The sequence below is a fragment of the Palaemon carinicauda genome, chromosome 5, assembly GCF_036898095.1.
Source record: "Palaemon carinicauda isolate YSFRI2023 chromosome 5, ASM3689809v2, whole genome shotgun sequence".
In the NCBI taxonomy this organism is placed as follows: domain Eukaryota; kingdom Metazoa; phylum Arthropoda; class Malacostraca; order Decapoda; family Palaemonidae; genus Palaemon; species Palaemon carinicauda.
The window spans coordinates 188,919,957-188,938,287 of record NC_090729.1 but is presented as its reverse complement, the minus strand read 5'-3'; the positions used below and the strand labels follow the sequence as shown (position 1 = coordinate 188,938,287).

The window sequence follows — 18,331 nt, the reverse complement described above, 5'->3', positions numbered from 1 at the left end:
ATATGCAGAAAAGGGTCTCGACCAAAGAGATCAGCAGGAAGTGAGTTAGCAGAATAGTTCTTATACGAAACGTGACTGCTTCTGGCAGATTGCCATGATGAGGAATGTTGAGGTTGTCTATAGACCTGTTGATGTTCTGGGTTTTGAGGTGAGCCCCTGCTGAGTTTGATTCATTATCTCTTGGCGGGCAAGGTTCACTTGAATTCTACGCCTGTATTAAAGCTATTCTTTTCATTCCCGATATTCTTTTCAGTCGAGGATTTTGATCCTAGTGTCATAGTCCTCGAATTACTGATCATCTTGGAGACTGTTTCAAATCCCTTTCTGGTCTTAATTTGCCTGCAAGATGAACGTTCTAGGGATAAACACTGAAATGACTGAGGTGCAATTTGTTTGCACTAACATATAGTAAAGTTCTAATTATTAGATAATAATTGAAGTGAACTATGCATGCAGTTCAAATTTTATAAATTAGTTAACTCTAAAAGTTTTTATCCTAATTTTGATTACTAGAAATGATAGTTAACCAAAGAATTACTAAAATACTTCCATGTAAGTGTCGAAAGATGACAGCCATTTTACGCAGTCAACTGTTACGCATAAAGCCAGTATTGGACGATCCTTTAAAATGCAAAAGTTCAAGATTCAGGGACAGTCTTCGATACATACCCTAATAATCCCTTTAACTTTAGTTGCCATTACCATCCTGCTGACCCAATCTGTTGGTTAATCAACTTTGCACACAATTTTATTCCTAGCCATTTCATTAATAATTTTCTTTACTTTACCTTTTTGCCTAATTTGAATTCTGTCTGAGGTTACAGTCACGGGTTGTACTGCTTCATCAACAGTAAAATGTACCTCACATGGCATTGTCTCTAATCATTAAAAACATCAGAATCACTAGACAATGTAACATTAACATGACCATTAATTTCATATATGGTTATCAGTAGGGCTGGGCAAAAATTGCAAATTTTGGACAACCACAAAATCGACTCTTGGAGAGGGTGGACTCGCAAGAATCGATTCTGAAGTCGACTCCCCTCCCAACGTCATTCTGTAGTATGTAGTGGCGAGAGGATCGACGCCGTCGATGGAGTTGACTCCCTGGGTGCAGCTGCACCTAAGACAAACAAACAAGGGACTCGGGGGGGGGGTGGGGGAGGTCTTGGAGGAAAGAAATATTCTCAGTCACTCGGGCGCTTCCTAAGCCGCTTAAGAGAGACATAGGCCCGCATTCCAGGCTAATTACATGCAGGTGTTCACTGTCCAACCAAACAAGACTATAAAGTAAATCCAAAATCGAGTGGTAGGGAGGAGTTTAAACAGATTAACATATCGTCGCCTATTTTCATATGGGAGAACATTGCTTTAGGCTGTTTGCTTTATCTGGGCCATCGTATCCTCTTAATCTATGACCTTGCCCTATGGCTTTTAGTTTTGGCAGTTTCTCGAATCATATACTGTAGCCTATTCCTTGGTTTTTTTTGTTCATTATAAATGCTATACTTATTTCCTTCATTAGTGTTTGTCTTATTAACATATGATCAATTATTCTAGTATATGTTTCAAAGATTGATTGTAAGTTTAATTTCAATTACAATTGTTTACACTCATTTTTATTCACCTCCAGAAATTTTCTTTATTAATCTATTTCATTTGACACTCCTTTATTATGTTTTTGTTTACTCTTTTATATATCCTCCTTCATTTTATTCTCCTTTCTCTTTTATAAATCTTCCTCTCTTTTTAAGCTTTCACTTTTACTTGATACATCTGTTTATTTTAAAGGTCCGCCGTTTCTTTTTCCTTGCTGGAAATATTTGAATATCACATTACAGTAATGACAAACATTTCCAATATGATATGACAATACATAATAAATATTTTTCAGTATCACATTTGGTACATAAATCGACCAGTTAACCAATATCACATGTAGTAATGGTGAAAGCTCAGTAACACATATTACAGTAATATATATTTTCAATATCACGTTACCTACACCAACCAATAAAGCAATATATATCATATGTATTAGTAATGATGAGGGATCAGTATCACGTATTACAGTTACAATAATGATAAACATTTTCAATATCACATCGTTCCGACCGTGGATCCTACATCAATCAATAAAACAGTATCACATATATTAGAGATGGATCAAACTAGCAGTATGCCATATTAGTAATGGTAATAATTAAAATAAAGCTTCAGATAGGGTTTATTTACATGTTTTTATATTACAGTAATATATATTTTCAATATCACAAGTTACCTACACTAACCAATAAAGCAATATATAGCACATGTATGAGTAATGATGAGGGATCAGTATCACATATTATAGTTACAGTAATGATGAGGGATCAGTATCACATATTATAGTTACAGTAACGATGAGGGATCAGTATCACATATTATAGTTACAGTAATGATGAGGGATCAGTATCACATACTATAGTTACAGTAATGATAAACATTTCCAATATCACATGGTTCCTACATCAATCAATAAAGCAGTATCACATATATTAGAGATGGATCAAACTAGCAGTATGACATATTAGTAACGGTAATAATTAAAATAAAGCTTCAGATAGGGTTTATTTACATGTTTTTATTCAAAAACAATATCATGTTGATATTTTTATCACTCAAAGCATTACGTCTGTGTGAAATTAGTTTCCCTGCTTTCGAAAAGTCTTTCAGAAGGTACAGAAGTAGCTGGAATGCATAGAAACTTTTTAGCTAAGGCATGCAGCTTTGGAAAAAGTACACTATGCATTTTCCACCATTTCAATGGGTCCTCATCCCGGGGAATTATTGGTTCCTCGAGGTACCTCCTCAATTCAATGTGAGGCCCTATGCTTGTCAATCGTTGTGACTTCATAGTTGTTTCCACTTTAGCATCAAAGCATTGTCAGAGTGATCCCCGTTTAGCCTGCACTTCATTTATGTGGCTCTCTGTCTCTGACGACTGGGATACATGAGGTACTGGCACAGACTCGTTTATCTCCTCTTGAGAATATTCACTGCGCATTAAATTCATAATTCTCTCTTCAGTCACCTTCACATTTCCCATGTCAACAAAAGACACTTTTTTTTAAACCTCACGTCTAGCAACGTTGCTGCTCCCAGCTGGAACACCTTTTCCACTGTTGCAAATCTTTTTTGCAACTGTTTTTGCAGTTCAATGCCAAAACCTGTTCTCTTGTGAGCATTTGAGTTTATGCACTGCTGAAGTGCCCTCGTAATTGGAATAACCTTTGACAAGGATGTGAAATTTTCTGTGGACATTTCTCTCGTTGCCTCTTCAAACGGTCCCAGTAGCAACACTGCACCTTTTACAACTTCCAGTTCCTCACTACTAAGGCACATGTTGCTTTTCCCTAACAAACACAGTGGTGGTAATGGCTTCATGCTGTTCGAGAAATCTTTCCATCATATAAAACGTAGAGTTCCACCTGGTGTCAACATCCATTATTAACTTTTTCCTTTCCACTCCATTTTGGTTTTGAATTTCACTTAGTTTGTCTGTTGCCTTCACGCTGTGGTGAAAAAGACACTGCGCTTAATTTTTTCTTGTGACAGCTTTATTTCATTTGTTTTTTATTGAATCTTGCACAACGAGATTCAGTGTATGCGCAAAACATGGCTGTTGTTTTATTTGCATGTATTTTGTTACTGCTGCCACAATATTTGCTGCATTATCAGTAATAATGCAGCATACTTTATCAAGAATTTCCCATCGAGTGCAAATGCGTTTTAGTTCATCAGCAATATTTTCTGCTGTGTGATCCACTTTCAAACGACCCGTTTCTAATACAGCTGATTTTAAATTCCACTTTGAGTTAATGTAATGAGCAGTCACGGTGATAAAGCCCCTAATTTGCCTTGAAGTCCATAGATCTGTTGTGAGTGATACATGTGGTGTTTCTCTTAGCTCTGAACTTGTTTCACAGCTTCATCATGCATTGCAGGCAAATATTTTCTAGTCGGATCCCTCCGGCTAGGCATAACATACCGAGGATCTAGACCATGAACAAAATTTTTGAATCCTTTGTCTTCGACAATGGATATTGGCTGCAAGTCATTTGCAATCATTTTAATGAGCAGTTTATCAAGTTGTTGCTTTTTCAAACCTCCTTCCTTATAGCCATCTTTTTTAACAAATACATCAGGCAGAGTTTGGCTTGATGTGGCTTGCGATTGAGACAATGCTGCAGGTGAAACAGGTGAATTATTTTCTTTCTGTTCTGCATATTGTAAAGGGTGCTTCGACTGAATATGCTTCATCATAGAACTTGTAGTTCTATTGTAAGCTAACGTTTGCTTACATATCAAACACTTAACGGTGGTGGGGGAATCCTGTTCCATGAAGTCCCACACAGGACTCTTTCTTGCACGTTTTGCGGCTGGCTGCATGATTAGAATCAAAGTCCACGGACGAAATCTGAGAAGAAAAAAATCTGTGTTTTCACTTGGTAATTCTGCTTAGAAGCATAAAGAAATGTTTCTTCTAAGTTGAAAGTGAATTCGAAACTAAAAGGAATTCGTGGCTTATTTGGAAAAAAAATGTATGTCACGTGTATTTGTGACTATTTCTCATAATTACTACTATTTACTGTCATAAATACCACTGCTACTATTTATAACACGTATGTATGTACATGTTTTATAACTGTCCTCTAAATGCAACGTTAGAAATGCTTTATATACAATGCACTGAACTGTACACTTAAATTAAAATGAGGCGATTCAGGCGATTCAGACACCGACGACAAGATCTTCCTATAACCACTGACTGTCCTATAACCACTGACTGTCATTGACTGATGATCCATCCCTGACCCTGAGCGGTCAGTGAGCTGACCCCAGGTCGGTGATCTTGATGAATGAGTCATGATCACATGCGCCGAACGGCTGGCGGATAGGGAGCAGAGTGGAGTTGATTTTCTGTGGATGTGAGTCGACTCCGGGATCGCTAAGGTAGACTCGCCAAGATTGATTCCGCAGTCGATTTCTGCCCACCACTAGTTATCAGACCCCTTTGTTCAGGTGTCCTTTTACCCGAAGAAGTTTAAAATTTTTTTTTACCTCTACAAACTACAGAATATTTTTTGTTACTCCTACAGTTTCTTAAAATATTTCTGCATTTATCCAATGGCCTAACAGTCATGTTTGTCCAAGCCTATAGTATTGTATCACTTACACTTAAATGGTTAGGTACATACTTCATTTCTTGAGATTCATGACTTAGAACTTTGTTCTTCCTTTCCTGAAATTTGATGTCTTATTTCAAATTTCTGGGGCCTCTCTGTGGCGCCGAGATCCCTAATAGTATCTTTGTAAATCTAAAGAAAGCTGGCATGCACTGTGTACGTACTCCTTTTAGACTTCAGGTCTTCAATGATCCTGAAGATGTACATAACAGTTCGCTGGATGATTCTTTCCCCTTCTCAGTTGCCGTGGAAGTCTTCCATGGTGAAGGTCTTGCCCAAACCGGTATGCCTGAAGGCACAGGTGCATGTTGTGTCCATCTAACGTTCTGAGGCTGAGCTTGGAAATCTTCAGTGGTTCCGAAGAAGTATACGATGGTTCGCTGGATGATTCTTTCCACATATCAGTTGCCGTGGAAGTCTTCCACGGTGAAGGTCTTACCCAAACCGGTATGCCTGAAGGCACAGGTGCACATGTTGCGTCCATCTAACGCTGTGAGGTTGAGTTGGGAAATCTTCAGTGGTCCTGAAGATGTACTCGATGGTTTGCAGGATCATTTGTTCCAGTTGTCAATCGCTGTGGACGTCTTTCATAGTGAAAGTTTTGCTCGAATCTGTATGTCTGAAGGCAAGATGCATAAGTGTCCATCTGAAGCTTCTGTCTGTGTGGTAGATGGTTGAAACGTGACAGCTGCTTCTGGCCGATCAGTGACATTGCTGAGGTTGGCTGGAGACCTATCGAAGTTCAGGGTTTCAACGAGGTGACCCCCTTCAGAGTTTGACTACTGTCTTTCTGGTCCGGCAAGATCCACGAGGAGCATCCCTTCGCAATAATAGCTAAGTCTTGGAGCTCTCCCCCGAAAGCCTCTTCTGGAAGATCTCTCATTCATGTTGGTTGCCACTGATTTATTGTTGAACCATGTTCAACAATTCGTCTAAAATGTGGGCCCTCTTGAGATTTGTGACATAAATGTTTCTTGTCTTGAAATTTAATTTTGAATGTAAAATTCCTGATCCCTGATGGGTTTCATGGCAGATGGCTCAAAAACTGTCGCAAGAGTTCTGTAAATTCACGTTGTTTTTGAGGCATAAAATATTTACACGACATTCAATATCTACACGGCACTCATTAAAAATCTACACACGACATTCATTAAAAATTTAAATACTATACTGCTCAAGTGCAGGTAATTATCTAACCACATTTAAAGTTGTAAGCTTAAAAATCCCCTTGTACCTTTGTAATACTGTACAGTATACGGAAAAGTGTCTCGACCAAAGAGATCAGCAGGAAGTGAGTTAGCTTAATGGGTCTTATACGGAACGTGACTGCTGCTGGCAGATTGCCATGTGGATATAGAGGTTGTCTATAGACCTGTTGATGTTCTGGGTTTGGAGGAGAGCCCCTACCGAGTTTGATTCATTCTCTCTTTGCTGGCAAGGTTCACTTTGAGTTCTAAGGCTATCTTAAGGCGAATCTTTTATCTTGATTCTTTTCAGGTTCGAGGGTCTTGATCTTCATGTCTTAGTCCTCAAAATTCTGCTTATTTTGCAGACGTCCTTTCAAATACCATTCGGGAAGTTTTAATGTGCTTGCAAAATGGATGTTTGGGATGAACGCAGAAATGACTTGGAGGTGCAGTGTTTAGGCTTGCATATATTAACAATTTCCAATCATTGAATAATATACAAAGTAAACTCTGCATGGGGTCCAAGTTTTATAAATTGGTTCAATCTAAACCATTTTATATTTTTGTTTAATATACAAGATGGTCAACTAAAGAATTGCTAAACAAGAACCACTATTAAAATTCCAGTGATGAAAGATGACAACCATTTTATATAGTTAGGGGACAATCTGAGGGTTATAGTATTTAGGTGTGGATTTAAATGAAATTTGCTACACACACAAAGTACCTTACAATAAAGCTTCCCCCCCAATTTTTTTTTACTATAGCTTTCAAATTTTTTGAGTGAATTTTTAAATTTTTTGAAAAGTTTTCCTTGCAATTTTTAAAGCAATAGAACTCAAAGATTATAAGTAATGTCAAGTTCAAATCCCTTATTATATTCATTAAATAGAAAAATTGATCTTAAGACCTTTAAAAAAAAATCAAGCTTCATTTTTTATAATTTTGAAGAAAACTATTTTGGAAAATTTGTCATAAATAAATTGAAAAAAAAAAATTCTATCTTGGCCATATTTTTTTATATATCCATTAGAAGTATTTTGCTTTTTACAAAACTGTTTTATCTTTATAAATAAGAGTTCTGTAGCTTTAAAGTTGAAAAAAAGAAACAAGTTTTGAGAGAATTGCAGTTAAAGATTAAATGTTGCAAATTTCATTTTTTCCCTCTGTTTTAATTCATATTTTATTGGTAATTAATATTGTTTCCTATGATGTGTAACCTTAAAATGTAGAAATAGGATAAAAATATAAAAAAATCATATTGTGCACCAACCTTGTAGAAGGATTTCTGGTACCCAGTCCCCTCCCACTCACTTAGTTGGTGTTTAGGATATTATTCAGTGATAAAATGTATTGGAAGGGTATCATTTGGCACCACCAGACTCTCTTTAGCTGGGTTTGCAATCTGAAATGCCCCAGCTTCATAATCTTTGGTTCCTTTAGTACTTAATCTCCTCCTCCTTTGAACGACTGGGTTTTGTTCGCAATGATTCAAAATTTACATCTTCGATACTGTGCGTGCTAGCTGCCATTCCCAAACACGCCAAAGTGGACCCCTCTTCATAGCCAAAGTTATGCTGTAAGATTGTCAATTGAGCAGCAAATCTTCATAGCCGAAGTTATGCTGTAAGATTGTCAATTGAGCAGCAAATCTTCATAGCCAAAGTTATGCTGTAAGATTGTCAGTTGAGCAGCAAATCTTCATAGCCAAAGTTATGCTGTAAGATTGTCAATTGAGCAGCAAATCTTCATAGCCAAAGTTATGCTGTAAGATTGTCAATTGAGCAGCAAATCTTCATAGCCGAAGTTATGCTGTAAGATTGTCAATTGAGCAGCAAATCTTCATAGCCAAAGTTATGCTGTAAGATTGTCAATTGAGCAGCAAATCTTCATAGCCAAAGTTATGCTGTAAGATTGTCAATTAAGCAGCAAATCTTCATAGCCAAAGTTATGCTGTAAGATTGTCAATTGAGCAGCAAATCTTCATAGCCGAAGTTATGCTGTAAGATTGTCAATTGAGCAGCAAATCTTCATAGCCAAAGTCATGCTGTAAGATTGTCAATTGAGCAGCAAATCTAACTTTTAGTCCAGAAAATTTTGCCTTGGAACATTTTGCCCATAGTTTTCCATGCAAACTCTCATTTAGAGTCTGTGTTTTCCCTTGGAGACATCGCTCTAAAAGTTCCTTCCTGGTCAGATCATACACACTTTTAATAAGTTCTTCTTCTTTAGTCACTCGAATGGCAACTATCATGGAATTATGATCAGATGTCTTCTCTGACAGCCTGCTTTAGTTTATAGTGGCACCAATCTATTAATTTTTTTTTTACTGATTTACATATGCATTACTTTAAAACCTAAAGGCTCATTTACTTTTTAACTAAAATTTAATAACTACCTCAATTATTACTCAGTTCTATCCAATGAATTGAGAGAGATTTTAAAAGAAAAAGTAGTCTTTAATTAATTTATTTTTAATTCGTGAAAAATAGCTAATTATATTAAAATTTCAAACAATTATTTTGATGTAAAATGTTTTAAAAAATTTCAATGGTTTTTGAATTTTTAAAATCAGACAACAAATAAAAAGCCTTTGGCTTTTAAAGCAACCCATGTAATGAAAAAACTTAGTTTTGAGATATCGCATGTTAAAGTTCGAGTAATGATATTTAGTTAGTAGTAAGTTGGCCAGGGCACCAGCCACCCATTGAGATACTACCGCTAGAGAGTTATGGGGTCTTTTGACTGGCCAGACAGTACTACATTGGATCCTCCTCTCTGGTTACGGTTCATTTTCCCTTTGCCTACATACACACTGAATAGTCTGGCATATTCTTTACATATTCTCCTCTATCCTCATACACCTGACAACACAGATTACCAAACAATTCTTCATCACCCAAGGGGTTACTGCACTGTAATTGTTCAGTGCCACTTTCCTCTTGGTAAGGGTAGAAGAGACTCTTTAGCTATGGTAAGCAGCTCTTCTAGGAGAAGGACACTCCAAAATCAAACCACTGTTCTCTAGTCTTGGGTAGTGCCATAGCCTCTGTACCATGGCCTTTCACTGTCTTGGGTTAGAGTTCTCTTGCTTGAGGGTACACTCGAGCGCACTCTCCTATCTTGTTTCTCTTCCTCTTGTTTTGTTAAAGTTTTTATAGTTTATATAGGAGATATTTATTGTTGTTACTCTTCTTAGAATATTTTATTTTCCTTTTTTCCTTTCCGCACTGAGCTATTTTCCCTGTTGGAGCCCCTGGGCTTGTAGCATACTGCTTTTCCAACTAGGGTTGTAGCTTAGTAAGTAATAATAATGATAATAATAATAATAATGTGAAAACAGCCAGGAATAAATATAAAAGCTTACCTAAACTAGATTTTTTTATTCTAATGGCATATTTCTATGGTATCTGGTCCCCCCACTATAAAAAAAAATGTGAAATTAATTGTCCAAGGGGGTGGGTATCATGAGACGCCACCTTGCTCCTTGTCGCCAGATTTTAGAAGCTGCTTGCTTCATATCCTGACTCCCTTGCTAATTGTATTTTTATTTTTTTAGGAGCTTATGCGTTACTTCTTTTTCTTCTGTCTTCTTTCCAGCTTTACGTGGAAAAATAGGAAAAAAATATTTCTAGTATCATTATCATTATTATTATTGGGATGTGTTTGTATATTAGGGAACTTGTATTACCTGGAGGTGTCTCCATTTCTATTAGGGAACTTGTATTACCTGGAAGTGTCTCCATTTCTATTAGGGAACTTGTATTACCTGGAAGTGTCTCCATTTCTATTAGGGAACTTTGATTACCTGGAGGTGTCTCCATTTATATTCTTTACTAGGCTGCTTTCTTCATAGCCAGCATTATGCTCCATTGCAGCAATTTCAAACCCAGTGACTCTTTAGTGCCTGAAATTTGACCCTTGGACATTTTGTCCGCAATTTTGCATTGAACGATTCGTTGATGTTCAGCGTCCTTCCTTTGATGATATCCATGGTTATCTTAGGATACGCCCCTGATTATACACGATATCTTCGGATAGTATTTTCGGGGGTTGGAACCCCAAGATACCCGACTGTAATTCTCTTGTAATATCAATTGCAGAAATATTATACTGTAGGAAGTTGCCTGAAGGAACTTCCATCAGGACGACATGGCTATCCTGCCCAAAAATAATTTCATACGTCAAAATCCCTTTTAACAAAACTAATCTGATGTGAGGCTGTCATATATCTTTTATATGGCTTTTCACATCTTCCGGTATATCTATCTTCACTTTCATTCGAAAGTGTGAGCGTGGCTTTTTACCATTAGCTATATCTTTCATATTGAAACGCCAACTGTCTTCCGCTATTGGACATAAGTGGTGGTCCGGGTTTTCATCCCTGCTGGTCACGTGAAATAAAGTTGCCCGAATGTCGTTCCGGAGTCTAATTACTGCATAACTTTTATATTTGCTTGCTCTTCTTATTGCCGCTCTCATGTACCTAAGTGACGAATTGCAGTCACTTAGTTTACCTTTTCTACCCAAGTACTTATGAAACTTAAGTTTCCCAGTCTTTGCCATACGCTTATCCAATACCTCTTTGTTTGCGAAGCCTCTTTTAAAGTCTTTTTGAAAAATTATTAATGCACTCTACTTTGATAACTGGGTGATCTTTGCCATAAGGTTAATTCTTCTCATTAATTTCTACAACAGAATTATAGGCACTCGAATCCCCATCCCCCACAAACACTGTATCGGATCTTTCTCTCCTGAGATCGGCCCCATATAACTTCTGCTGTCGCCGCTTCTACCTGGTTGTTCATGAAAGTTTTTCCATACATTTTCCACTTTTTCTGTGTTCTTTATCTTATTACTCTTCAGTAAATTTTTTGCCCATTAGGGTACTGTCACAATAGTTAGTATTTTGAAAGAATTTCTCCTTTAAGAATGAAGCCTGTGTGGGCTTCAGCAACAGTGCCAGCTCCATTAAGGGAAGAGTGATCTCTGGTCATCCATGTACCATCAAAAGTAACTTCAACATCAAGAATTCCATCTTTGTCTGGAAACTTTCAGATTTCTTGTTGCAATTAAAAATACACTATCCACTTTCTGCTGAAATTTCTGATATTTACTCCTACTAACTGATTTAATAGTAAGTTTTGTCTTCCATAAGTTTTCTGCGCCATAGCATTCAAGCGTAAAACACAACTCAAATTATTCACCAGTGTGTCCAGTTCCATCAAGTTATGAATTATATAAAACTGCTGAATTATTTCTTGTCGCCACAGATTTTGCAGAATAAGGAATTTTGTCTGACTCGGCCTTTTCTGAATGCATAATAATATCACAACGTTTCATTTTATTTCTATATCACAATAAAAAATCTTTGTTCAAAACTAATTTCCCATTACCACTGCAATTCTCCTCCTTACACTTTCCAATAATAGAAACCATCTCTTGCAAAACAGATTCACGAACCATTGTTATTGGGTCCCTTCTGGTTGATAACATTTATTCAATTTGTTGTTGTTGCTGTTGTTCTGACTCTTCTCTCAGCTCCTCTTTTATTTCACCAAGATATAACTTTCTTACTTCAACAGGAGACTTTTTGGAAACCCATTAATCATTCACATCATTAGGGATATCCACAACTTGCGTATCACTTTTCTCCTCACTTACTACTTCTTAGTTGGATGAGTGAAGCTTGAAATCAACCATTCTAATTATCTGTTGCCATGGAATTTAGTCTAAAGGTCTTCAATAATCCTGAAGGTGTACATGACCGTTCTCGGGATCATCCACTCCAATTGTCAGTCGCTATGGAGTTTAGTCTTCAGTTCTTCAATGGTCCTGAAGGTGTACATGACAGTTCGCGGGATCATCCACTCCAATTGTCAGTCGCTATGGAGTTTAGTCTTCAGTTCTTCAATGGTCCTGAAGGTGTACATGACAGTTCGCGGGATCATCCACTCCAATTGTCAGTCGCTATGGAGTTTAGTCTTCAGTTCTTCAATGGTCCTGAAGGTGTACATGACAGTTCGCGGGATCATCCACTCCAATTGTCAGTCGCTATGGAGTTTAGTCACCAGTTCTTCAATGGTCCTGAAGGTGTACATGACAGTTAGCGGGATCATCCACTCCAATTGTCAGTCGCTATGGAGTTTAGTCACCAGTTCTTCAATGGTCCTGAAGGTGTACATGACAGTTCGCGGGATCATCCACTCCAATTGTCTGTCGCTATGGAGTTTAGTCTTCAGTTCTTCAATGGTCCTGAAGGTGTACATGACTGTTTGTGGGATCATTCATTTTAATTTTGAGTCGCCGTTGAATAGTCTTGTGATCTTCAATGGTCCTGAAGGTGTACATGACGGTTCCCGGGATCATCTATTCCAATTGTCAGTCGTTGGAGTCTTCCATGGTGAAAGTCTTCCCAGAATTGGTATGCCTGAAGGCAAAGATGCACACGGTGTGTCCATCTAATGCTCTGAGGCTGAGGTGGGAAATTTCTTGTGACTTTGTTTGTGAGACAGATGGCTGGAACGTGACTGCTGGTTGCCGATTATTATGACATTTCTGAGGTCGGCCAGAGACCTGTTGATATTCGGGGCTTCAACGAGGTGATCCCCTTCACTAGGTTGTGCGTCCCATTGCAAGAATACATAGGCTTGGTTTTCTCCCGAAAGCCTCGGCTGGAAGACTTGAGTGCGACTAGAGGATCTCTCGTTCATGTTTGTCGCCACTGATCTGTTGTTGAAACATGTTCACCAATTCATCTAAAAACTGGACCTCCTTAAGATTTGTGACATAAATTAGTTCTTGTTCTGAAATTTAGTGTTGCAAGTAAAATTCCTGATCACTTATAATTTTGTGGTAGATGGCCTTAAAACTGTTTTAGGTAAGTTCTGTAAAGCCACTTTGTTTTTGAGGCATTAAAAATATACACATGACATTCCTTATAAATCTACGCGAGATTCTTTAAAAGTCGATACACTACATTCATTAAAAATCTAAATAATGCTAGTGCATGTAATTTTCTAACTTCATTTCAGGGTGTAAGCTTAAAAATCCCTTTGTACTTTTGTAATATACAGAATAGGGTCACGACCAGAGAGCTCTGAAGCAAGTGAATCGGCTTAAAGTTCCTGTACGGAACACGACTACTTCTGGCAGGTCACCATGAGGTCGTCCAAAGACCTGCTGATGTTCTGGGTTTTGAGGCGACCCTCTGATCCAAATTTATCACTCATTGGCCTCTTATACACTTTAGGGATATATCCACCACTGGAATCATCCAATGAATTTGTTTCTATCATCTCTCAACTCATTTGCTTTACTGTTACTTGACTTCATTTTGTATTTAGATATACTGTACTGTGATATTTCACTGTAAAAATAGTCTACTGCATTTGGAGCAACATTTTTCATAAGCAGAACATTACTTTTTTACTATTCCTAATTCTGAATACAAAATTTACTATTTATAAGATTTGTGCCTTTTGAGATAGTATCTGCAGCCCCTTTCACAATGTGTACTTACATTGTCTATCACTTGACAGCTTTGGCTTATGACTCGCTTTCAGCACTGTCAATATTGTTCTCTTTATACATACATTTGCTTCCTCGAATCTTTTAACTTAGAATTGTACCAACTAAGAAGCAAAATGCCCCAAGAGAAGCCTGACTAATCATTGTTAAAGGGTGGTCAACTGAGTTTGTAGGTGCTATTGGGGGAGAGATAGTACTTGCAATATTAAGTAAAAAAAAAGTTGGATAATAAGATGAAAAAGTGGGAATAATTAATGTAGAACTTCAAAAAGTCAGCCACATTCATGATAAATACCCACTTAAGTGCGGTTTATATGACGAGAGAAGTTGAAAATCAGTGAACGTAACTGTTTAAAACCACTGAAAAAGTCTAATAATTATGATTAAAGTACACACTTGTGCATACACACACTTGTGCATACACACCCTTGTGCATACACACACTTGTGCATACACACACTTGTGCATACACACTTATGTATACACACACATACATACACTTATATACACATACACACACTTGTATACATGCACACACTTATATACTTATACATACACATGCACATATATATGCACATGCACATATATGCACATGCACATATACAGTAGATACTGTACACATGCACATATATACACATGCACATATATGTACACATGCACATGCTCATATATACATACAGCACTCACATATTTAGTAAATATTGTTTTAATCAATTACTCCACTTCAACTGAATAAAATCTCATATTTTAAAATTTCTCTGGTTCGTATGCATCGAGTTCATCGTTTAGTCCTTAACACTTCAGTCACTATGGTCATTAAAAATCTAGGAAAGAAAATTAATTGTGTGGAAATATTTTTAAGATTTTTCTACCACGCTAAAAGACTTTGTTTGAAGACATTCATTACCAGCGAAAATATGCTGATCATTTTCATGTTTTGGAGAGGTGGGGATGATCCGTACTACTAGAGGAAGAATATTTCTTGAAAATAAAGGTTTTTAGGCTTATTGGACATGCACAATCCTCAAAATAAAGCTTGAATGTGTGGCATGATCCTGAGAAACTCAAAGGCATCCAAGTTGTTTTTTTTCAGCTCTTCTCCTTGGTAGGGAAGGCTTGTAGTTTTTTTTTTTCTTGGGGGGGGGGGGTTGGGGGGGGGTTAAGTATGAGCCTTCCCTACCAAGGCGAAGAGCTGTATATTACGCAGTATTAATCCTAGGCACTTATCAATAAAACATTTAATACTTATATTCACTACATATACTGTCCACTAAATTAATTCACAAAAAAATTTATAAATCACTCAAGCCTAAAGAAAACAAACTTCATGTGCTTTTTGAGGCTCTATTTCACCTTTACTTATTTTCACTAAAAGATATAGTTCTACACACACACACTAACTTTTCATTTATCTCAATAATAAAAATGCCAATGCTTAGAAAATTTGCATGCATGGCTTGTATCTGTACGGGTATTCAAAACTAAATTTGTTTTTTTCAAAACCACATCATGGCGTCTTTTGATTGGGTCCATATTTACACCCATATTGCATGCATATAAGAACTTTCAAATACATTAAAAATGAGCATACACCATCTGTTCCATACATCTGCTACTCAGTTGAGTAGACCAAAACCTGAAGCAAGAACTTAATAATTTGACAGATTCCCCAAGCCCTTTTTACTCTTAGATTTTAACGGGAGACATCCTATGGAGGGATGTTATTTCTAGCTCTCGAGGCAATCTTAATCTTTTTCTATCATGGAAGAGAAGGAGCTTGCTGTTCTGAATACCCACCCATTAATGAACTACCACTAGTGTTATTGGGTCCTTTGACTGGTCAGACAGTACTATATTGGATCCCTCTATGGTTATGGCTAATTTTCCTTTGCCCACACATACACACTTTAGTCTGGCCTATTCTTTCAAAATAACTGTCCTCATACACCTGACTACACTGAGATTACCAAATAATTCTTCTTTACTTAAGGGGTTAACTATTGCACTGTAATTGTACAGTGGTCACTTTCCATTTGGTAAGGATAGTAGAGGCTCTTTAGCAGCTCCTTTTGGGACACTGCAAAATCAAACCATTTTTCTCTAATCTTGGGTAGTCCCATAGCCTCAGCACCATGGTCTTCCACTTTCTTGGGATAAAGTTCGCTTGCTCGAGAGTACACTCGAGCATACTATTTCTCTTCCTCTTTTCTTATTTTTTTTTTTTTATATAGGAAAGATTTTAATGTTGCAACTGTTAAGATTTAATTCTAATTGCTCATTACTTCTTTTGTAGGTTGCGTATTTTATTTCCTTTCATCACTAGGGTATTTTTTCCTCCTGGAGCCCTTGGGCATATAGCACCCTGCTTTTCCAACTAGGGTTGTAGCTCAGCAAGTAATAATGATTAATACTAGAGCATCAAAACACATTTTCATGTACAAAATGGAACCCTTGCCTTTTTAGAAGTCTCATTATGCACTCCTGATTGCTTTTAAGATTTTTCCATGGGAAGCAATGGATGAATGTATTGGAAGTAACCATTTTCCTATCCTAATCAATTTATTTGATGAAATAGCTGCACCAAGATCTCCACGATGGGTAATTTATAATACTAATTAGGCATTGTTTACATTATTAGAAATTGATGCTGATAATTTTCCCACTATAGAGGTGTCACATTTCATTTGCTTATATTTTTGTTTTAATGTAATCTTCCTAAGACAAGGGTTCTAAGGGTTCTACAATATAATATCCATTCTATGTGTATATTCGTTGTTTAAACTGATGAAACTGCCTGTTTACCTGTTCCTAACCTATTTATCTCTGTTGCCTGAGGTTATTCCGTAACGACTGAAAGCAGAGGAGTTGGTTCTTGAGTGGTGCTGCTGTGCGAGAGACCTGCTCACATAACCTGCCACCCGAGGTATTATTCGACCCTATGTGAAGTACACCCGACTACTGTAAATTGTGCCGTTTTCTAGAAGATGGAGTTGAGCACGAAGGCCTTAATAAAAGTTTGGTGCATTAATGGATTGACTTCATTACAGTTAAATGGACACTGGTTTTGTGAGGCCAAGGAAGTGTCCATGGAGGTCTAGAGGTGTGTAGCCTACATAGATGCACAAAAGGCTGCACTGAAGTAAAGTGTTGATATCTTTTGTTGGTCAGGTGTATGGTTAACAGGGTTGGGGCTTGTTCAAGGATTATGTAGGGAATCTCGTGCAGCAGTACTGTTGCGAAAGAATGTGATATCTTGATTAAAAGCTATATTTTATAAAGATGTCTTTTTTTATAGTGAATTATGATTAATATTACTTCGTGTAATTGGTCATTAACCATTAACAGCAATTTTTTTTATTTAAATCATGCTTAAAATCTTGTTGAATTGTATGTTTGAGATGTTTGAGTACTCTGATACTATTTTTTTTTAAGGCTTTTGTTTTAATATTAGTTTTCCTTAATTTATGAACTGGTCTTTGAGACTTTTTATTCTTAAATTGTTATAAGAAGCAAAGGTTAATGTTAATTATTTTATGATCTTAAACTTCTATTGGTGAAAGTTATTCTGATATTTAATACTCTAACATAGTTGCAAGGGGTGAAAATTATTGTTAAATATATTTTATTTTTAAATTGTTGTAAGAGGTGAAGGTTATTGTTGAATATATTTGTAATTTTGCCTATTGGTGTCATTAACCACTATTACTCTGGATAAGAACCTGACAGGTACTGTTTTAGGCTGCAAATTATAGTCCTGAGTGGTACAGTATATTCAAAAGTATTGAAAAGTGCTTGTGACAAGAGGAAGCCTGTGAGTTTTTGAATAAGGCCATTATAGATGCTAGTAATCAGTCGATTCCTCGTACTACATGTCAGTTTGCACAAAAACCAGTCCCTTTGTGGAATATGCAATGTCTAATGACTTATAAGCTATGAGAGCTGCTTTTGTTAAATATTGGCATCATCCTTCTCATTGCTATGTAGTTTATAAGAAAGCATGAACCAAGTTTAGGTAACAAATAAAACAGGTTAAGTGCCATTCTTAGGTAAATTTTATATCAAGATTAATTAGAAAATTTACATATGGCTGTGAAATATATTCCTCGGCAACAAAAACAGCTCTGGCACTACAGTATTAGATGCCGTACACAATTATGGAATAAGACTAACGAGTGAAGCTTATAATTAGTCTCATATCTAGTCTCTTTAGATGCTTGTGAGATGTCTTTGGAGATTCACTGCCAATCATTGCTGGTTTGATACTGGTTTAGACTTCAGAAGCTGCCAAAGTCACTCATGTTTTTAATGTAATTGCCCTAGATACCCTAAACCTTTAGGGTATAAAGCTTTAAGAACTATGGAGGACTTGGAGATCCCCCAAGG

The 18,331-nt window shown here is 36.9% G+C and overlaps 1 long non-coding RNA gene across 1 annotated transcript in view; it reads left to right on the top strand.

Moving 5' to 3' along the window:
- Positions 1-17,623, top strand: part of LOC137641678 (uncharacterized) — a 46,566-nt gene extending 28,943 nt beyond the window's left edge. The window contains exon 5 of the long non-coding RNA XR_011044567.1: positions 16,784-17,623. This is a non-coding gene — a long non-coding RNA (uncharacterized lncRNA). The remainder of the gene's footprint in view (positions 1-16,783) is intronic.
- Positions 17,624-18,331: the final 708 nt, after the last annotated feature.